General features: G+C 44.3%; 1 protein-coding gene and 1 pseudogene across 3 annotated transcripts in view; both read right to left on the bottom strand.

Moving 5' to 3' along the window:
* CDIN1 (CDAN1 interacting nuclease 1) overlaps nucleotides 1-22,936 on the bottom strand; it is a 685,937-nt gene that overhangs the window by 608,434 nt on the left and 54,567 nt on the right. The gene's annotated exons all lie outside the window — the stretch shown is intronic.
* On the bottom strand, nucleotides 14,295-19,411 carry LOC309569847 (ubiquitin-conjugating enzyme E2 S-like; annotated as a pseudogene). Its single transcript has 3 exons — nucleotides 19,305-19,411; nucleotides 14,588-14,881; nucleotides 14,295-14,403 (listed from the first exon to the last, which is right to left on the bottom strand). The product of its transcript is annotated as a ubiquitin-conjugating enzyme E2 S-like (transcript).

The raw sequence follows: 22,936 nt of genomic DNA, 5'->3' as shown, positions 1-22,936 counted from the left end.
CATAATAAAAAAGGTATGCAATCAATAAAATGATGAACATAACGATAAACACCCGACAGAGACAAACTATATTAAAATAAAAAAACATAAAAAAAAAAAAAAACTAACAACTCTACAGACTCCCATCATATACTAAAATCCACAGGAGAAGACATATGGTGAAACTTAAAAACATCAATAACGTCACCAGAATGGTAGATTTTTGCGAATTATAAACTGTGCAGGAGGAATACATGGCAGAAGAGTGACATCCCACTCAAAATTGAGACCTGAGGGGATGCGGGTCTGCAGATGAAATATCTAAAAAAAAAAAAAACTCCCTTCTGCACAGAGGAAATGCATCTCCACCTCACTTGGGAGCACGTACTTTCTCGACTACTTCAACAGAAACTGCTGACAGGTCCCCAGCATGACAATCATTAAAATGTCTCACCACATTAGTAGAGTGGCATTTCTCAACACTGTAAAGGTGTTCCTGGAAGGGGTCTCTGAGGCATCTGGTCAATTTCCCTACATACCTGATCCGACACAGTCTTCAGTTGATCAAAGATTACATGACGAGTGTTACAATAGAAAAAAAAGGAATTAATCGCAAATGACTTATCCCTACACGTGGAGTTTATGTGATCACCTCCAAAGATAAGGACAACAAGAACAATTAGAACTACCACAACTGTAATTACCCTTAAAGTGTAACCAGGTAGTGGACAGTGTCACCACAGGGTTAAAGAAGCTGGAAGAGAGATAGTTGCCTAAGGTAGGTGCCCTCCGTGGCACCATATTGATACCATCTTTCAGAAGTTTAGCACAAACTGAAATCGACAAACAGAATAGGCAAATATCTGTTAACAATAACTTTGATCCGACTAAATTCTAAACTAAAGGTGGTAGGAAAGGATTACATGATTTTTATGTACACATTTGCTTTTGTTATTACTACCCCCTCAACAGATCATTTCTGCTCTGAGCTTTAGCAATAGCATAGGCTTAATCAAGCATTCACCTTGCATAACCTATCTAAAAATCTCAGATACAGGTTCGTTTACGACTGGTATCCTGTTGTGGTATGCTGCTCTCTATCTCAAGTTACTTTGATAAGGCCTGACACACCTACAAAGCACACTTGTATGATAAAATGGAAACAGATTTTTAAATAAGGAGTTCACTCCAGAGGGATGGGGCAAAATCTAGGACAACGAGCACAAAATCTTCCCTTTGTACAACCTAAAAAGAGAACCCGCAAAAGATTTTCTATCATCGTACCCCTACGTACCCTCAACCTTCACATCCAGGAACATAGCTGGAGATGTTGGCAGCGCTCAGGGAACACTGTTCCACATATGCTGGACTTGCCCTATGGTACACACATTCTAGAAAGTAGCAACAGCCCTTCTATATTCTCTTTTACATATCAACGTCAAGCCAGACTCCGTCATATACTTGCTTGGTCATATATAAAGAAATAAAACATATGGAAGCTCTAGTGGCTGGACTGGATAATACTCTCACTACTTCTAAATGGGTGTAGAACCTTGAATCCACAGAAAGGCTCCCATTTAAGACAGTTCTATCAGCTATTTCCTTAAAAAAAATGCGTTGTGGTCTTGTTCTTTCCCACATCCCCTTACTCACTCTCCCCTCTCTGGCTACATCTTTCTACTTTAGTTTAATATACAAGAACCTCCGCCCTCCCCCCTTTTTTATTATCGTCCCTCTATTTTAGTTTCTTTTCATCCGTACTTATCTTAAGGTTGCCTCGTGCTGCGAGATCACTGTAAAAACGTTGTGAGAACAGAATTATAGGCTTTTGACCAGTAAGACATTACCTTTTAGATACGCGTTTTAATTATAGCTTAGCTGGGGATTTAAAATTATTTCTCCGACCAAACGATCCACCAGAAAGTTACCGTTGCTATTCTTGTTATTGTGAACCCTGTTACTTTTGACTTTATCCAATGTAACTATTTTTTTTTTTTTTTTAGAGATTGGCGATTTGCTTATCTATTCAAATGTGTGAATTATAATATGCCTTATTTTTATAGTAGTCATGAAAACTTTCTAATAAAACAAAAAAAAACGGGTCAGAATACCACACGTGCCTGGGCAAGTCCTGAGTTACTATTATATAAGGATCTCTGGAATGCCTCTCCTCCTGGATCCTGATGAAGAATGAGTGTCCGGGAGGAAAAGACATTCATGTTGTACTGATCCCTATGCTAGCAGAGCAGCCACTGTTTTCATCAAAAGATATCTGCACCTGGAAACAAACCTGTACAGTTTATTGTTGAATCTGGAGGCTTAGGACGTCTATACCCTGTCTTTCAGCACGGATAGAGGTTTTGGAACACTTTTGGATGTAGGGATCTGTGTTGCTATAGATATTTGATGATTTTACAGCAAATTTTTTTTGTTAGAAAGCTAGGTCCCCCCCCCTAACAGAGGAACAAGAAGTATGGGGAGGTGGTGTTCACGACTTTTGAAACAAGCATGTGTTCAGACAAAGGAAAGTTGTTTTTGGAACATAAAAGGAACAACATGTCTGCTTTAGACTTGATCTGAGGATTTTGGAGAAAAACAGTCCATGTCCAGAATAAGAAGTTGAGTAACTGTTTAGAATATTTATTGCATACACATTGTACGTGCTTAAAGGGTAACTCCACTTTCAAGGGGGAAGAAAAAAAAAAAATCAGCAAATAAAAAAAAAACAATATAGCGTATAAAATTACGACACAAATCATATTGTATTTGAATATTATTCAAAATGACCTTTCCTATTTAATCTGCAGCTGTCATTTTCTGAAATGCAATGCAATATGGCCACCTGGAGTTGTTCTGTACACAGAATGTGTACTGACTGTCCACACCCCAGAAATATAATTTCCTGCTTGTGTGATTGGCTCACCAATTTTCCCAGAAGTCTGCCTAAGATACAAGTCAAATTTATGGCATTCCCTGCAACAAAAAACGGAATTTTTGTAAAATCTTACCTGTAAAATTCCTTTCTCTGAGTCCTCCGACAGTCGCCGCCTCTTCATATTCGTCACATATGGGGTATTAGACTTTGCTCCGAAGGAGTAGCTAGGCAACAGAATATGTTAACAATAAAGCTTTTAACATATCCCACCCTCAAGGGGTGGTCCCCTCAGTCAATACCCTCCTACTTCCTGCAACCATATCTCAGTTTTAGTGGAATAGCAGTAGAGTATACAACCAAACCCCAAAAGAGGGGCGGGGGCGGCGACTGTCGGAGGACTCAGAGAAAGGAATTTTACAGGTAAGATTTTACAAAAATTCCGTTTTCTCTTACGTCCTCCGACAGTCGCCGCCTCTTCATATTCGTCACATATGGGGACGTCCCAAAGCAGTGCAAACATGAGGGGTGGGAAACGCATCCGCGCCGAAAAGGCAACGCAGTCTCCGCATCAAAGAAAGGAACCTTACCAAAGGAAGGAAACCAGCTGGGCAACAGCAAAAAACAAGTGCTCAACAGGAGCAACAACCCAGGAAAAGACAAAAAACCAGGGGATACAAAAAACTATCCCAACAGCCAGGAGTCCCCAACAAGGGACCCTATGGAACAGCCGCACTAAGAACCTTGCGGCCAAAGGAAGCATCCGCCGATGCCTGAACATCTACTTTGTAGAATTTTGTGAAAGTGTGCACGGTCGACCAGGTCGCCGCCTTACACACCTGGGCTACAGAAGCCCCATGACGACAGGCCCAAGACGTACTCAAAGATCTAGTAGAGTGCGCCTTCACAGGGACAGGAGGAGCCTTACCCTGCAAAGCATAGGCCTGTTCAATGGTCTGCCTGATCCATTTGGCGATGGTAGAGGCCGAAGCCGCCATGCCCTTCCGAGGACCCTCTGGAAGAACAAACAAGGAGTCAGTCTTACGAAAAGACTCAGTCGATTTAAGGTAAACCCTTATCGTCCGAACAACATCCAGAGAATGCAATCTCACCTCCTTTGGATGTTTAGGCTTCGCGCACAGCGAAGGCAAGACAATATCCTCATTAAGATGGAATTCCGAAACACGTTTCGGAAGAAAAGAAGGATTAGGTCGCAAGACCACCTTATCCAAATGAATAACCAGGTACGGAGACTTGCAGGACAAAGCCGCCAGCTCCGACACTCTGCGAGCCGAAGTGATCGCCACCAAAAAGGCGACCTTTTTGGACAACATAGACAACGAGATCTCCCTGATCTGTTCAAAAGGAGCACGTTGTAACACAGATAGAACGAGATTCAAGTCCCAAGGGGGCAAAGGATCCCTCCTAGGAGGAACCAGATGCCGCACACCCTGAATAAAAGTGCTAACCAAGGAGTTGGAAGCCACGGGACGTTGAAACAGAACGGCCAGCGCAGACACCTGACCCTTTATCGTAGCCAGCGCCAAACGCTGATCAACACCCGTCTGAAGAAAAGACAGCACACGGGAAACCGAGTACGTGCGGGGTGAAAACCCCCTGGACTCACACCAGGCAAAATAGGCCTTCCAAGTACGGTAATAAACCTTCCCCGAGGAAGACTTCCTCGCGTTGATCAAAGTATGAACGACCTCTGGAGAGAGACCCTTCTCCTTCAGGACCTCTGTCTCAACAGCCAGGCCGTCAAAGCCAGCGACTGTAAAGCAGGATGGTAAATCGGTCCTTGAGACAGTATATCGTCTCGAAGAGGTAGACGCCAAGGGGCGTCGACCGCCAGATTCACGAGGTCTGCGTACCAGGACCGGCGAGGCCAGTCCGGTGCCACAAGAATCACCGTGCTGCGTTCCGAGAGTAACCTGCGAAGGAACCTGGACAGCAACTGAATCGGTGGGAACGCGTACATCAGCCTGTACTGATGCCACGGGGCCACTAACGCGTCCGACGCGTCTGCCCGAGGGTCGCGCGTCCTTGCCACGAACCTTCTCACCTTGTTGTTGAGACGAGACGCGAACAGGTCCACATCTGGAAGACCCCACTTCGCGCACAACATCTGGAAGACAGCCGGGTGAAGAGACCATTCCCCCTGATCCAGGGTCTGGCGACTCAGATAGTCCGCCTGCCAGTTCTCCACCCCCGGAATGTGAACTGCCGTTATCGCCGGGACATGAGTCTCGGCCCAAGACAGAATGTCGGCCACTTCTCGAGCCGCCCGGGCACTCCTGGTGCCCCCTTGGTGGTTGATGCAGGCCACCGCCGTGGCATTGTCCGTCTGCACCCGAACCGGGCAGCCCTGCAGCCGGTCCGTCCAGCGATGAAGACAGAGATTTATCGCACGTAATTCCAGAATGTTGATCGGAAGGGAAGACTCTCCCTCCGACCAAGTCCCCTGGGCAGACAGAACGCCCAGAACACCACCCCAGCCCGACAGGCTGGCATCCGTGGTGATCACCGTCCACGAGATAGGACGAAACGACTTGCCCCCGGACACCATCGGGGACTGGAGCCACCACAGAAGGTCTCTTCTGGTGCGATGACTCAACGAGATCTGAAGATCCAGAGATTGAGGTCGCCCGTCCCACTTGGACAGGATCTCCGCTTGGAGACCCCGCGTGTGAAACTGGGCGAAGGGAATCGCCTCGAAGGCCGAGACCATCAATCCCAGACATCTCATGCACGTCCTTAAAGACGAGTGCGGAACGTCCCTGAGGGACCTGACTTCCTCCTGAAGAGTTCTGAGTTTGTCTTCCGGCAGGAAGACCTTCGCTTGTACCGAGTCCACAATCATCCCCAGGTAGGGAAGACGAACCGACGGACTCAGCGTCGACTTTGGAAAATTTATCGTCCAACCAAACTCCTATAGAGTTTGCATCGTGACAGACAGGTCCTCCTCCAGACCCTGGCTGGTCGCAGACCGAACCAGGATGTCGTCTAGATACCCCAGGACAGAAATGCCCTGGGCCCTCAACAATGCCAGAACCGGTGCAAGCACCTTGGTGAAGACCCGCGGAGCCGAGGCGAGACCAAAAGGCAACGCCACGAACTGGTAGTGATCCTCCGCAATGGCGAATCGAAGGTACCTCTGGTGACCTTCGAAAATGGGGATGTGAAGGTACGCATCCTTCAAATCGATGGAGGCCATGAATTCCCCCGGAACCAGGGCAGCCACCACCGACCGCAGGGATTCCATGCGGAACTTGCGAACCCGCACAGAGCGGTTCAGAGCCTTCAAGTCCAGAATTGGACGAACCTTGCCCTCCTTCCTGGGCACGGTGAACAGATTGGAATAAAACCCCCGAAATCTGTCCCGATGAGGCACCGGAACCACCACTCCCTGAGCCCTCAGGTCCCGCACCGCCAGGTGCAGGTCCCGCAAACGCTCTGGAGACAGTTGAAGATTTGAGGGAAAAAATCTGCTCTCCGGCCGAGAGAGAAACTCGATCTTGTAACCAGATCGAACGATTTCCTGAACCCATCTGTCCCGCACACGGGCCAACCAGGGCTGAAGAAAACCGAGCAAGCGTCTCCCCACCCCAAAACTGGGTGAGGGCGCCCCTTCAGACCGCACTGTTATGGGCTGCAGATCCGGATTGGCCGGACTTCTGTTTACCAGACCAGGGCTTCTTCTGAGAGCCTTGACCTTTGAACGGCTTGCCCTTGTAGTGCGGCCGAAAGGCACGAAAAGACCCCTGAGGGGGCCGAAAATTAGCATGCTTCTTCCCAGAAGCCCCCTTAGCTTTGGGGAAATTGGGCAAGAGAGTGCTCTTACCCCCGGTGATCCCCTTAATCAACACATCCAGGGACTCCCCAAAAAGGCGAGACCCATCATAAGGCAGATTGGCTAAGGTCTTACGTGAAGACTGGTCCACCGACCAACATTTTAACCAAATCAGGCGGCGAGACAACACCGCCACACTGTGCACACGTGCAGCCAACGGAACCAGGTCCAGGTCCGCATCACACAGATACATGACACCCTGGTGGATTTGATCCACCATATCCAGGGTCGCCGGTGAGGCCGAATCGGCCACTAGGACGCGCCTAAGCATCTGCGTCCAACTTGCGATCGCCTGGGCCGCCATGAGAGAAGCATACAGAGCCTTAAGCATAGAACCCGTAACAGAATAAGTATGACGGGTAAGAGACTCTAGTCTCCTATCCGTGGCGTCACGGAACACAGGGGAATCCTCTGCCGGAATCGCAGTGGCTTTGTTTAAAACCGCAATTGCGTGATCCACTGGGGGTGGCACACACCACCTTTCATCAGTGGAAGGCGAGAAAGGATAACGCAGCTTGAATCTACTTGGTACCGCAAAAGGTTTGCGTAGATTGCGCCATTGTTCCTTGACAGCGCGCTGAAAATCATCATTGCAGGGAAAAACCTGCGGCGTCCTGCGTTTTCTCTGCGTCCCATAAGCCGCCAAAGCGGCGGGGGGACACACCTCATCCTGCAAACGCAGCGTTTGCTTTATGGAAGCAATCAACTCATCCATGATTGCAAGCTCTTCAGGCGAGCCAGGGGGAGAATTATCAACCCCCCCTCAACTTCAGCCTCCACCTCAGACCCTATTAGATCAAGAGAGGAGCGGGACCCCGATAAGGAGGCCCCCGCCATAACAGCCCCATCACCTTCACCCTCAGAATCAGAGGAAAGAGCAACTCAGGGCCTTTTAGTAGATTGAGCAGCCACCAGCATCTGCACCTGAGCAGCAAGGCCAGCCACAATAGTGGCCAAATCCCCCCCTGGGGGGGAGACAGCGGTCCCCTGGCTTTCCACCAAGGCTGTAGGAAATTTTCCCTCCTGAGAATCCATTGCCCCTGTAATGCCAGACAATAAAGGGTTAACTGCCCCTTTCAAGCAAGCGCGGCAAGCGCAGCCCACCGCACCACACTCAAGCACAATAAGACCCCCACAGGGAATATGCAAACTGAACACAGGCAATGGATAGCAAGAACAGAAGGGTAAAACCTGAGGAGACCCTCGCCGCTGCTGCTGCCTCGATCGGTGTTCCTGGAAAGAGGAAGTGATGCTGCCAGGGCGCTCTATGTAAGCCTATGGAGGCTACAAGGAAATGGCCGCCATGCATGTAAAACATGCGGCCGGAGCGGGTGTAGGCAAAATGGCGCCGTTTGGCGCCGAAACCGCCGCTCCACAGTGCAGTAAAAAACACACATTACATTCCAGTATCAGAATACATGTCAGATCGCCGCAGCGATCGCTGTATAGTGCCCAAACATGCCAAAAAACATGCCCCACAGCACACAGCTTCACACACTGATCAGCCTGACACAGACAGTGTCACACATCTCCCCCCCCCCTTGCAGCCCACAGCATGCAGCCGAGAGATAGGGAGACAAGTAGTGTGATTAAAGGCAGGTTACACAGTCCCAGACTGACACCCCCCCAGACAGACAGGTCCCCACATAAATACACTTACCTCACATGGCGTGGGGGACCCGCACAGGCGAACAAGCCGCTGCACATGAGGCAGGGAGAGTCGCATTCAAGACGCACAAAATGGGGGTTAAGAAACCGCACAGCGTCCAGTGAGGTAGCCACCTCACCAATCATCCCTGCACCGAACAGGGATGGGTCGTTCACTGTGCCAGGAGCGTTACCTGGCTGAACGCTCGATGGCAGACTGGGAAGCCACTGACCCACGACCTGCGATCAGGGGGATCAGCCCGAGACCCAGTCTGCGTGATCCTCTTCATCCGAAGAACTAACTAATGCTGACAAAAATAACAGCTAAGTAAAGGTAGAGAGAAAACTCAAACAAAATTTTAAAAAGAAGAAAGAGTCTGGGGCAGAAAGCCCCAGCACAGAAAAAGCCAGCCACTCCTGACAAGCTAGACATTAAAACTGAGATATGGTTGCAGGAAGTAGGAGGGTATTGACTGAGGGGACCACCCCTTGAGGGTGGGATATGTTAAAAGCTTTATTGTTAACATATTCTGTTGCCTAGCTACTCCTTCGGAGCAAAGTCTAATACCCCATATGTGACGAATATGAAGAGGCGGCGACTGTCGGAGGACGTAAGAGAAATCTCATTTTTGGTGAGATACTCCCAATAGGAACACTTCTAAAGGGATGCAGGTCCAGCAGTTTTCCTCATTAGAGCCCTGTAACTGCCACAGCTGATAGATAATTATGAAACCACTCCCATTAGACCCACTCAGCACAGAGAAACAAACAGGGATTTCTTCAGAATAACAAAAGGGAGGAATCTGCAACAAAGTTTGTTAACCAGTTCCCGACCGCCTCCTGTACATTTACGGCGGTAGGCTGGCTCCTGCAGGCTACATTGTTTGCCTGAAGGCAGCTAGGGGGCGAATGCACTGCCAGCGGCGTGCACCCACCCCCAATCGTCAGCAGGGAAGCTGATGCGGGTGTCAGGCGGCTCCGATTGCCGCCCAACACCTGCAATCATTCCCCGCTGAGAGAGAAGGACGGTCGGCTGTTGTAAACACAGCCGACCGTCCTCCCTGCAATGATCACAGAGCTCATTTGACCCTGCTATATAGGATCACATGTCTCTGTGATCATTTCACAAGTCCAACTCCCATACAGTTAGAATCACTCCCTTAGGGTCCCATTTAACCCCTTGATCACCTATACCGTTTACCCCTTCTCTGCCAGTGTCAATATTACAGTAACAGTGCATATTTTTAGCACTAATTACTGTAATAATGTCACTGGTACCCCCAAAAGTGTCAAAAATGGGGCCCGATCTGTCCGCCGCAATGTCGCAGTCCCGCAAAAAAAAAAAAAAAAAAAAAAAAAAAAAAACGCAGATCGCCGACATTACTAGTAAAAAAAAAAACACATTAAAAATGACAAATCTTTCCCGTAAGTAGATGCTATAACTTTGCGCAAACCAATCAAAATATGCTTATAAAAATATGTAGCAGAAAACAAATTGGCCTAAAATGGTAAAAAAAATTGATTTTTAAATTTTTATTTTTTTTTTTAAAAGGTCATATAGCAGAATGTGAAAAATATTTTTTTTTTCAAAATTGTCGCATTTTTTTGTTTATAGCGCAAAAAATAAAAATCATACAGGTGATCAAATACCATCAAAATAAAGCTCTATTTGAGGGCAAAAAAGGACGTAAATTTCGTTTGGATACAGCGTTGCATTACCGCGCAATTGTCGGTTAAAATAACGCAGTGCCGAATCGCAAAATAGGGCCTGGTCATTAAGGGGGCAAATCCTTCCAGTCTTAAAGTGGTTAAAATCCCTGCAATGTACATAGATCACCCAGAGGGGAATGTTTTTTTTTTCTCAACAAAAGTGGAGTTACGCTTTAAGATAATTAGCTTGTGCATGTTGTAGGCATTTTTGTAACTATGAATTGTGTGATGTGTATATGGAAAAAAAGCATTGAGGAAAGCTAGGCCCGTACGAGAAGTAGAAATGTATGAATTGTAATTATTGCTATGTATGGGATCAACAGTTGGACTGCATCAGTGGTGGATATTTTTAACTGATTCATGACAAATTTTCCCATGCACGTGTAATATCTCTCACCCACAGGTGGTTTGGTGAGCTTTGACACTGTGTGTAAAGATGGCTGCCGTATATTAAAATGACCATGTGGTTTTGGGGGGGGGGGGGGGGGGAGTGCAACCATGTCTTGCTGAAATCACTCACAAAACAGCATGAATATTTACATGAGGTGGGTGGTCTCTGGTCTACAGGACTATAAATAGAGTCTCTAGCATGGGGAAAAGAGAGGTTTGTTCTGAGGGGTTCATTTTTTGGAGCTGTGAAAGGAAAGCATTTGACTTTTGACCTTTCTTGGGGATATTCGGAATAGGAGTGTATGTTTGAGTCTTGTTCAGGTTTATTGTAACTTTTATGTGTAAGAAGGTTGAAGGTTTATGTATTTTGATGTCCAGTAAAGTTTTTTTTATCAAAACTGCTCTTGATGTGTCTGTTCATTTTAAATATTCACTAGACATTTCAGTGGCTGTCCAGTATACCCTTATTATAAATGTTGTTTCCACATTTGATAAAGGACTTTTGCCCCTGGTCCAGGCACTATTGGCTGTAGTAGTTTGCCTGAAAACTGTCCAGGTCTGAGAGGTGAATGACAGACAAGGCAGGAACATTAAGTCCTACCCAGGACAGAATGTTTCCTATTACTGATGCTGCAGCAAAATTTCTGGTCCAGGCATCACTGGCTTTGGTAGTCTGCCTGCAAATTGTCCAGGTCTGAGAGGTGAACGGCGGACAAGGCAGGAACAAGAAGTCCTACCCAAGATACAATCTTTGCTACTTCTGTGCTGCGGCAAGACTTCTGGTTCCTCCCTGATGGTTGATGAATGACACTGTCGTCACATTGTTCGACTGGGTCCTGATCTGTAGACCCTACAGTTATGAGGTCAAGCATTGTAGAGACAACCAAAAATGCTCAACGCTCCAAAATGTTGATTGGGAGCCACTATTCCTCCAGCGTCAATACCCCCCCTACACCATCAGGGTGCCTAGGACTCCTCCCCAGTCTGCCAGGTTGAAATCCATTGTGATGAACTTCCAACAGATCAGAGAATGGGAGATTTTCCCAACTCTAGAGTTTAACATTATAACATAGGTTTTTGTTCACTGCAGAACAGAGCTGGGTATTCACTAAACAATTCAGGTAAGTGCAGGTTTCATTTGTAATACTTTCCCAGTTTTGGCTTATGTACAGTAAGCCATGTACAGTATATATCAAAATCATTTTCCAGTATTTAAAGAGATATATTCACATATTGATTTATGAAAAAATGTATTTAAAATATTTATCATTTAAATGACTTGGATTTGCAAAAAAAAAAAAAAAAAAAAGAAAAAAGGATATGGATGCAATTGCTCCCCAAACGTTCTTCACCAGCCCTCCCCGCCTGGTTTAAAGTTCTCGTACATTAGGTCAGCAACATTCAGTGCCCTCATGGCGATCAGCTTTACTCTGGACATAAAAAAAAAAAAACACTATGCGTAGATCACTGCAAACTTATCCAAAAAACATTACATGAATTGTATTTTACTCCATATAAATTATCAAAAATATCGCCCAGCAACTCCAATTAATGCTGGAGAAATTTGGGACTCCACGGGCTCCCTCATTCATATACTGTGGTACTGCAAATCTGTTAGCTTCTGCTGGAATCAGATTTTTAAATTAGTCTCCAAATTTACCCCGCACCTTACTCTTCCTAAGGCTGAGCAAGCACTCCTGCATCTCAAAATTATGAATATCCCCCGTAAAACCAAGGTCATTGTAGTCCACATACAGTATATCACAAAAGTGAGTACACCCTCTCATTTTTCTAAATCATTTTATTCTATCTTTTCATGTGACAACACTGAAGAAATGACACTTTGCTACAATGTAAAGTAGTGAATGCACAGCTTGTATAACCGTGTCAATTTGCTGTCCCCCTCAAAATAACTCAACACACAGCCGTTAATGTCTAGAGTACACCCCTAAGTTAAAATGTCCAAATTGGGCAGAGTGTCAATATTTTGTATGGCCACCATTATTTTCCAGCACTGCCTTAACCCTCTTGGGCATGGTCCTCTTCCACTATTCAATGATGACATCAAGGAGCTTGTGGATGTTCGAGACCTTGCTCTTCTACACCTTCCGTTTGAGGATACCCCACAAGTGCTCAATAGGGTGTATGTCTGGAGACATGCCTCGCCAGTCCATCACCTTTAGTCTCAGCTTCTTTAGCAAGGCAGTGGTCGGCTTGGAGGTGTGTTTGGTGGCGTTATGTTGCAATACTGCCCTGTGGCCCAGTCTCCGAAGGGAGGGGGATCATGCTCTGCTTCAGTATGTCACAGTACATGTTGGCAATCATGGTTTCCTCAATGAACTGTAGCTCCCCAGTGTATTCTTGTGCATCATCTTTAGAAGAGGCTTCCTTCTGGGACGACAGCCATGCAGACCAATTAGATGCAGTGTGCGGCGTATGGTCTAGGCACTGACAGGCTGACCCCCCACCTCTTTAACCTCTGCAGTAATGCTGGCAGAACTTATACATCTATTTTCCAAAGACAACCTCTGGATATGATGCTGAGCATGTGCGCTCAACTCCTTTGGTTGACCATGGTGAGGCCTGTTCAGTTTCAGGGTCTTGGCAATCTTCTTACAGCCTAGGCCATCTTTATGTAGAGCAACAATTTCTTTTTTTCAGATACTCAGAGTTCTTTGCCATGAGGTGCCATATTGAACTTCCAGTGACCAGTATGAGACAGTGTGAGCGATGACACCAAAATTTAACACACCTGCTCCCTATTCACACCTGAGACCTTTTAACACTCATGAGTCACATGACACCGGGAGGTAAAATGCCTAAATGGGCCCAATTTGGAAATTTTTCACTTAGGGATGTACTCACTTTTGTTGCCAGCAGTTTAGACATTAATGGCTGTGTGTTGAGTTATTTTGAGGGCACAGCAAATTTACACTGTTATACAAGCTGTACACTCACTACTTTACATTGTAGCAAAGTGTCATTTCTTCAGTGTTGTCACATGAAAAGAGATTAAAAACAAAAATGTGAGGGGTGCACTCACTTTTGTGAGATACTGTACTTCTGTCAGCTAAACTCAATATAACGAGACACTGGGGCTCCCTAGACACTCCACATACATCAGATGTCATTAGAGAGGTAAATAGATGCTGCTGCCTCGAACGGATGTTCGCTATGAAGAATGACTCCCTGACAAAGTTAAATTCACTATGGGATCCCTGGCTAGCACATCCATGTTCTTCCAAGAGATGACATCTATTTACTCCAATAGTCCTATATCCCCATACCAGCAGATGTAACATCTACTGTCTTCTTAACCCTAACTTGATGCTTTAAAAATGATACAGTTTAAGTCCATATAGTGCACAATGCTTGTCCCCGATTGTAATAATTTTCATTAGTGCTGTAATCTCCATCCCTTATCCCTACCGGGCCGCTTAGGCCCAATTTACCCGTTTCATATATCTGTATCCCTTATATGTGTAAATCTTCAAAGAAGAACATTGAAGCATAAGGGTTGGCTGTGTTGTCTTCCTCTCAAGACACAGTGTGTTCCCAGATGGGGTTTCTGAAGAAGGACGATAAATGCCCTCAACCTTTTATTTTAGCTCTTTGAAATACTTATGTTACTTCTTTATGGTTGGCATTTCTGTTCTGTCATCTGTAACCACCTAAATATGTACCTTTGTTAAGTACTAATTTGTGACAGATGCTGTTCTTCTCTGTTCTTTTTCTTTTTGATAAACCTCATTAAAAATATTGAACCTTAAGTTCTCGCACAGAATTTGACCTGAATACTTACCTTCCTTCTTTGGGTAAATGTTTTTTTCTTTTCCAAATTAGTCACCTCAAGGCTCTTTTTTTTTGCCCATTTTCTTTTTAGCTGCATGTTTCTTCTCTCGGTCTCCAGCATGTTTCTTTGCATTGGGTCCATCACTAAGGGCACCTGTTGCTGATGCAGAGGATTAGTTCTGTTCATGAATTTCCAACCTGCCCAATCCCGTCAGGAAGTCGACACTGCACATGGCTAAACACAGGCATCGAGACATTTCCTGATCCACAGCTGCACAGACCGGGAAAGGTCTCACTGCCTTTGATAAGCGGTGTGCATTGTCAGCTTCCCAGTGGAATCGGGCAGGTGGGATCCCAAACAAGCCCGAGCCCATCTCTATCGGGCATAAGTCTTGCACGGGATGCGTACTCTTCATAGTTTTCCAGTAAGAGGCGACCAGCATCTTCGTTAAATGCCGACCATGGGTTTGGGTGAATCAACACACACTTTGTCAGTAAGATATGTCTTATGCCCAACTCAGCCTTTCTTTAAAACATTGACGCAGATTTCTCCATTGGAACCAACGCTTGAATGAATGATTTTGGTAAGGAAGTATCCTTTAGGAGGTGCTGCTGGAAAATGTTTACCCAAAATTAACCTTTTTCCAAAAATACCATCTGCTTATGGACTCCCCTCTGACCCTTCAATGCTGACTTGCACATGAGGGTATGTCTTTTTCATTAGGAATGATCTTTATTCCTTCTGGAGGATCAGATGTCAAAGTAGAAGGCCATTTGAAAACCTGGCAAATTACACGTGGGGGTAGGTTTTCAACATCTGAATTTATGCTTCTGAAGCAGCGAAGATCGGCTCTATCGGTACCACGGATCAATGCTCCGGTGTGACTCTCAGTCTCAGGCTGACCTGGATATCTTTGTGCAGTGACAAGGATGTGATGTTGATTTTTCACCTCGGAAGCGTCAGGACTAGCCCTTGTGTATGTCCGCTGGCACTCTTCTCCTCCTCCTCCTCCTAGCGGCTCCCTCCTCCTCATTAGCTGGCTCTACGGACATCCAGGTCACCTCCTGTCACTCGGCTTCCCCCGACTTGGGTAAAAAAATTTCCAGCAGCACCTCCCAAAGTATACTTTCTTACCAACATCTTTCCTCCAAACGTTAGGAAGAAGAAGAGGTAATTTTTTTTCTCCAGAGAGAAGACTTCTGTAAACTCAAGTTACTAGCAAAAAAACAAGGCCTGCTGAGTGGGAGGGATTATTTAGGGGCTATACATACAGCTTTTTTTGCCAGTGTTTAATCGCCTGAAGGTATCTGTATAACCCGTGGTTAAAGATTAAGGTCCTGTGTCCATTCACTTTACAAATTGGAAATAAACCTGAACAAAAAGAAAAAATGGCTAATAAAACTGTTAAACTTTCTCAGTAGAGAAAAGACATCCATTCTCCTAAGGCCCCAGCAAAAAACAAGAATCTGAGAAGTTATCCTAGGCTGGTCACTGTTTTTTATTTTTTTTTTATTTTTGGCCATTCTTTTGTAGATGACAGTATAACCCACATATATTAAAATCCAGGATTATTTAAAGTGGGGTCTAAAGGTAGAAGGTTGTTTTTTTAACTGCTTGCAGAGAGAGACAAACAAAGAAAAAAAGAAAAAGAAAAGAAAAAAATAGTGATCAAGGTTTGATCTACATCAGTACCAGGGTTAGTGTTTGGGTCAATTAGGGTCAAAGGTCAAGGCTAAAAGTCATGGTCAGTATATTTTGGGCAGAATATATGGGGGGGAAAAAAAAGGAAAACGCACACATTTTGAAAATAAAACAGCTGTGGCATTAAAAGGTGAATAAGCCCGAACCTTTGTGGAAAAATTAAATGAAAAAGTTGGCTGTTGGTCTTCAACAAAATGGTGGATGTATCTAGTATTAAAGGAATTGTAAAGTCAGGAAGGTCTTTTTAACTTAATGCATTAAGATAAAAAGCCTTCTGTGTGTAGCAGCACCCCCTCTTTGTCCAGCGATGCCCATGAGTCCCTTGCCTGTTCTGGGACTCTCTCTCCTGATTGGCTGAGATACAGCAGCGGCGCCATTGGCTCCTGAGGCCGTCAAAGTCAGTGAGCCAAATAGAAGAGAGAGAGAGGGGGGCGAGGCAGAATGGCAACTCAGTGTCTGAATGGACACACGGAGCTGCAGCTCGGCTCGGGTGCCCCCATAGCAAGCTGCTTGCTGAGGGGGCACTCGATAGGAGTGAGGGGCCAGGAGCAGCAAAGATGGACCCGAGAAGAGGAGGATCCAGGCTGCTCTGTGCAAAACCAACTGCAAAGAGGCGGCAAGTATGACGTTTGTTATTTAAAAAAAAAAAAAAAAGCAAGACTTTACCATCACTTTAAGCATAAGGTTATATAAATCCTATGAAAAATGACTGCCGATCTTCGACAAAACAGCCGACAATTTTATTATTGTTTTTTATCCCTGGCTCCAACCACTTCAATTAAAGACTGTATATATAGGAGACACTTACAAGGCACCCTTTGACCCCTGATGATGCTCTCGAGTGCACAACACAGAAGGGCTGCACAATACTGGGGGAAAAAGTACATTGCGATATTTGGTTTTTAACGATATATATCGTGATATTTCTCCCGGACAGCCTCCAGAGGAGGGATCAGTGAGCAGAGCTCAGCTCTCCGCCAGGGGATCCGCCACACTTGTAGAACTTCTCCCGCCCGGACAGCCCGAGCCTTGTGTCGGAGCCGGAGTGTAGAGGAAGCGGGCTGAGTGAAGTGTCCCAGCAGTAGTACCGTAGCAGCCTTTGTCCCCTGATGCTCCTCCGCCATGCTCCGGACGTCTCTCCCCCCTCTCCTGCTGCTTTGCACTGTAGCGCTCTGCAGCCTCTCCGCCGCCATGCAATCCACCATGCAATCCAGCTCTGCCTCTTAGTCTCCAGCCGACCATTACTCCGCCCTGCTCCGCCCATTGTCTCTCCATTGAATCTATTTACAAAACATTACAGCCTGATCCTGCCCCCGATGCAGCCAGGAGAGACAATGGGTGGAGCAGGGCGGAGTAATGGTCGGCTGGATACTAGAGGCAGAGCTGGGAGGGCTGGATTGCATCGGGCTGGAGGGGCGGAGTTTCGATCACAGCCGAAAGCAAAACGGATGTGTCGGCTGCCAGCACTGTGAGTCCTCCTCCTCCCCCCAAGTCCCGACTTCTCCCTGCCTATGCTAAATATCGCGTCTTCAGCGATATGAATATCGCCCACGCCCGCAGATATAGTCGATATCACATTGACTATCGTTCAGCCCTTCAACACAGGTTGTGTGGAGTAAGAGTTCTGATGTCTTTGTCACCGCATGGTTTGCATATGCTGTAAGTCCAGGACATGGTTTGGGTTTTTTTTTTGTTTTATCTTTCCTGTTTTGAATGCTTTTAATAAATACTACACTATATTCCTTAAATTTGGCTCCGTTTTTGGTGTGCGCCTGTTCCACACAGTCCTGAAACGTGAACACCTTTTCTGGTTGGTTTTACATCAGGAAAACGTCCTTAACCACTTGCCTACTGGGCACTTAAACCCCCCCTCCTGGCGAGGCCAATCTTCAGCTTTCAGCGCTGTCGCACTTTGAATGACAATTGCGCGGTCATGCAACACTATACCCAAATAAAATTTTTATAATTTTTTTTCAAACAAATAGAGCTTTTTTTGGTGGTAATTAATCACTACTGTTTTTTTTTTAGCTGAACAAACAAAAAAAGACCGAAAATTAAAAAAAAGTCTGTTATAAAATTTTGCAAACAGGTGATTTTTCTCCTTAATTGATGTGCGCTGATGAGGCGGCACTAATGGGCACTGATAGGCTGCACTGGTGGGCACTGATAGGCATTAATAGGTGGCACTGATGGGCAATGATAGGCACTGGTAGGTGGCACTGGTGGGCACTGGTAGGTGGCACTAGTGGGCACTGGCAGATGGCACTGGTAGGTGGCACTGGTAAGTGGCATTGGTGGGCACTGGTAAGTGGCACTGGTGGGCACAATTTTTTTTACTATTATGGGCCAGTTTTACTTTGATAAGAAAAAAAAAATCAGGAGATATCCATTACCATTTACCACCAAATAAAAGCCCAATTTGTCCTAAAAAAAAAAAAAGGTATAATCCACCTGGATGCACAAAGTAGTTATATATGTACAGGTTTACTAACACATGTCAAAGTTGGAAAATTGTGTTAAGGCATTAACATTTGTTTTACCTCTAGGCGTTAAAGGTTTAATGCATTCTATGTATTAAAAGGTTAAAAAAAAAAAAGCTCTTTTTGTGCCTCCTACCCACTTCCCTAAACACTTACTTGACATCACTCTTGATCCGGTGCTACCTCTATTCTCTCTTCCTAGATTCACAGGTTTGGTTCCTGCAGGTGTCAGTCAAATCCAATGACGAGGGAGTGAGCAGCGGGACCGAACCTTGCTGTGTGTGTCAACGGATCGAGCCCGTCAGAGTGCCCCCATAGCAAGCTGCTTGCTATAGAGGTACTCGGAGGAGAGACGAAGCCCAGAACGCTGGTGGGGACCCCAGAAGAGGGGGTTTAGCCCAATCTGTTCTATAGTATTGCACAGAAAAGGTAAGTATAACATGTTTTTATTTTAATAATTGAAATCTTTTTTTTTTTTTTTTTAAATGTCCTTTATTATTAAATTTTAGTGGAATGTGAATTTGTGTAAAAAGGATTTTAACCCCAATAACTTGCATGTAATATCTCTCTGGCTATCATTTTTTTTCTCTCTCTGAAGTGTAAAAGACAGAGCTGGCTTATAGTTGTCATTATGTAAAACAAGAAAAAGAAAAAAAAAAAAAAAGAAGAGCACAATGATCCATATTTATCTCTCTCCTAATAGCATTATCCTGGGTTCATTTCGCCCTTGTTAACTGCTGAAATAAAATCAAGTAGAGGACTTTTGTAAGCAGCATAGCATTAAGTTAATGTGGCAGTTTCCAAATACATTTCCACCAATTTGAGCTGTAAACCAGTCCTTAATTGGAAAGAGATTGCTATTCATACGTAGCTGGTTACCTGGCAAAGAAGGAAACTAGAAGGCAGAAGGCTCTGCCAGCCTGCCCAATCACCATTTCAATGGCACATGCCACAAGAGCCAAGCACTCGTTTACTGGATTGATCATGGTAGATAAACTCCAAATAACAGAGAAATTAACAAAAGCTTGACATGTGCTCAACATCCATTATTCTGACACTGCTCTGAAAATGTTAAGCCTGGGAGGATTCTTCATCTGCATTCATGTGTCCCTAGAGAGAGGCACAAAGCATATTGTGTCCCTGTCCTTCCTCCAGATCAAATCTACAGACACTGCCCAAGAAGTCACAGGGAACTGGGGCTTTCTGCTTAAACATTAAGAAATAAAATAAAATATAGGTGATAACTGTATTTTTAGGTTTAAAAATGGAAAGGAAGTGATTTTGACTATACGGTAAATAGATTTTAAAATAATGCAAATGCTAACTATTTGTTATCTAGATAAATTTCTAATCTATATATAACAAAAGTTTAAATAGTAGTTAAAAAAACAACCATGGTTTAATAATCCAAGTAGCATCTTACGACACCTCAAAAAATAGTAAATTATTAAAATTACTTTTTAAAAACACTTAAATGTATTTATAATTAGATAGGAAAAGAAAGCCAGCAGCTTATACCGCACTGTGCAAAATTGTAGGCAGGTGAGAAGAAATGCTGCCAAGTAAGAATGCTTTAAAAACATCTATATTTTAAATTGTTTATTTTTTTAAATTTACAAAATGCAAAGTGAGAGCACAGAAAAAAAAACTAAATCAAAGCAATATGTGGCGTGACTACCCTTTGGCTTCAATCCAGAATCAATTCTTACACTTGCACAAAGTAAGGGATTTGGTAGGATTAGAGTCAGGTATATGACTAACCAATTATACCAAGCAGCTGCTAATGATCATCAATTTCATAAACAGCTATGTAGGAAGCTTACACCTGGGTGAGGAACAGCCAAACTCTGCTAATAGGGGGATGTGGTGGAAGACAGTTTCATGTCACAGGTCATATACCATAGCAAGACTGAGTACAGCAATAAAACTCAAGATAGGTATACTGCATCAGCAAGTTCTCTCTCAGGCAAAGATTTTGAAACAGAAATGGGGTTTCAAGAAGTGCTGGTGAAGATTTTTTGAAGAAGCACAAAGAAACAGGCAATGTTGAGGACTGCAGATGCAGAGGTTGGCCAAGCAAGCTTAATGCAGCAAATAAGAAGACAAATCATACTTAGTTTCCTTTGACATGGGAAAATATCCAGCAGTGCCATCAGCACAGAACTGGCGGAAACTAGTGGCACACAGGTACACTCATCTACTGTCTGTAAAAGTCTGTCCAGAAATGGTTTTCTTTGAAGAAGTGTGGGGGCATGGGGAGCAGAATACTGACATTTGTAACTAAGAGCAGCCATTAGCACAAGGGATACATTCTCGTTCAAATAGGATAAACCATGTTGGCATTTTATAAAAAAAGTAAACCATACACAAAATAGATCATAATGAGTATTTTCAGTAGAATTTAAGATTTTCTTAGCAGCAGCTTGTGTGTCTCTCCCTACAAAAGTATCACTCTCTTGCAGCTGAAATACTCATAAATGTATTCTTCATCAAGGTGAATCATTCAGGGAGGTGTGACACCATCATTACCTTAGCAATTGCACATAACAAGAAATTCTGGTGAAAATATCTCACTACTACCACCCCAAGATATGGCACTCTGAACTAAACTGTTTTTTAAAGAAGCTGATTGGACTTCAGTGCACTTGCAAATAAAAAATAATTGTATTTCACAACATTAATGTGTTACCATTGCTTAAAAACAAAATTGAAAAACATACCAAAAAGTTTTTTCTTCTTATTCCTAATTTGACATAGTCACCATTCCATAACCAAACATAAAAGACAACGTGAAGGCATTAATAAACTTTAATTTAGATAAACTGAAGCATTTCATTTAAATATATTCATTAACTATTTGTTCTCATTTAAATTGCTCCATGATTAATATACACGCCTATATAGCAGGCTGCCCCTGTTACAAAAGAGTAATTGTATCCCTAATTTTCTATGAGCTGTGACAAATCTGTGGTCCTATATTCTTTGCACCCTAAATTATGCCAGATTTAGCTTTTGTTCTTTTATTTTAACGCTTTTTTTTCACAATTTACAGATAATTTCTCTGTCCCTCTTCCCCATCCTTAAATTTCACTGGTCATATTAGATGGTTATTAAATTCTGGAACCGGCCCCATCAAGCTCCTGCATTAAGCATTTTCTGACATAAGAGCCAGATTGTGCCATCTCAATACACGATCAAATTTGCAATTTAGAAATGACCATTGCACTTCATGTACAAGGTTATCATACACTCTCGGAAAAAAAGTCTATAGAAAAGTTGTGAATCATTTTCTATATACTGTACTTAAAGGTGAAGCATGGCCAAAGCTATTTTGGCTATACTTCTCCTGTGGATCACAGGAATGCACTTTACCAAGATTCAGCCAACAACAGGCTAAAGCCAACTGTTAAACTGAACTCACAAAAGCAGGCCAGGCTCTGCAGGGATCCCGACAAGAATATCAGGATCTTCTGATGGACACCACTAAGAGCCTGATCCAACTTCTCCCACCCCTCCACAACCCAGCTCTCCAGTGAGTGATGAATGGGCACAGAAGAAAGCTGTGACAGAAAGTCACCAGCGATCTGCTCACTGAAGACTGAGAACCGACTAATCATCGGTCTTTGATCACTTAGTTCTTGGTCTTAGAGGTGGCGAGGGCCAGAGCATTAGACTGATGATGCATCCACCTAGGTGTATGTTTGCATGCCCTCATCTCCCCCTGCCCCAAAGCACCCACCCATGTTGAGGGCATGTGGCCAGGTACGGTACATGAGGGGGGCATCCCTCCTTTCTTACCTGCCAGGTTATATGCTCAGATAAGGGTCTAGTATGGATTTTGGAGGGACCCGATGTCATTTATTTTTAATAAAATTGGCGTGGGGGTTTTCCTCAAAATTCATATGAGACCCAAAGGGCCTGGTTACGGATTGGAGGGACACCACGCCATTTTTTAAAATATTTTTTTAACGCCGACAATTCTTTTATTTACATTCAGCCATCAGTGGGTTTGTTAAGGATGTTATAGGTTGTTAAGGACACAGTGGCCACCCACTCCATAACAACCATGTTGCTTACTGGTTGTTAAGGATGCCTTGCGGCTGCTGGTTCCTTAAACATCACTTGCTAGGACCACTACTTATTTACCACATGCATTTTTTTTTCTTTTTGTGAATTGACTTTCACTCCTGTTTTTTTGCAGTATTTACCAAGGATTTTTGTGTTATACAGTAAATACCACATAAAGCAATAGTGAATTGACGTTATCGCATTTGGTATTTGGAAAAACAATGTCACCAGAGACTGGGCCATGTCCATAGTAACATTCTTTCACAGCTCAGTTCTAAAGTGCAGTAGGCCACACCATGAGCGAGTAGACTACCTGGGATTAAAAATTTTTTGTGTGTTAAAATGTTTGTGTATACATTCCTTATGCCCCGTACACACGTTCCGATAATCGTGCGATAAAACTCGCTTTCGACCTGATCGCACGATAATCTGATCGTTAGTTT

Source organism: Pelophylax lessonae (genome assembly GCF_965119305.1).
Source record: "Pelophylax lessonae genome assembly, chromosome: 13".
NCBI lineage: Eukaryota > Metazoa > Chordata > Amphibia > Anura > Ranidae > Pelophylax > Pelophylax lessonae.
This window is presented reverse-complemented; position numbering and strand designations above follow the sequence as displayed.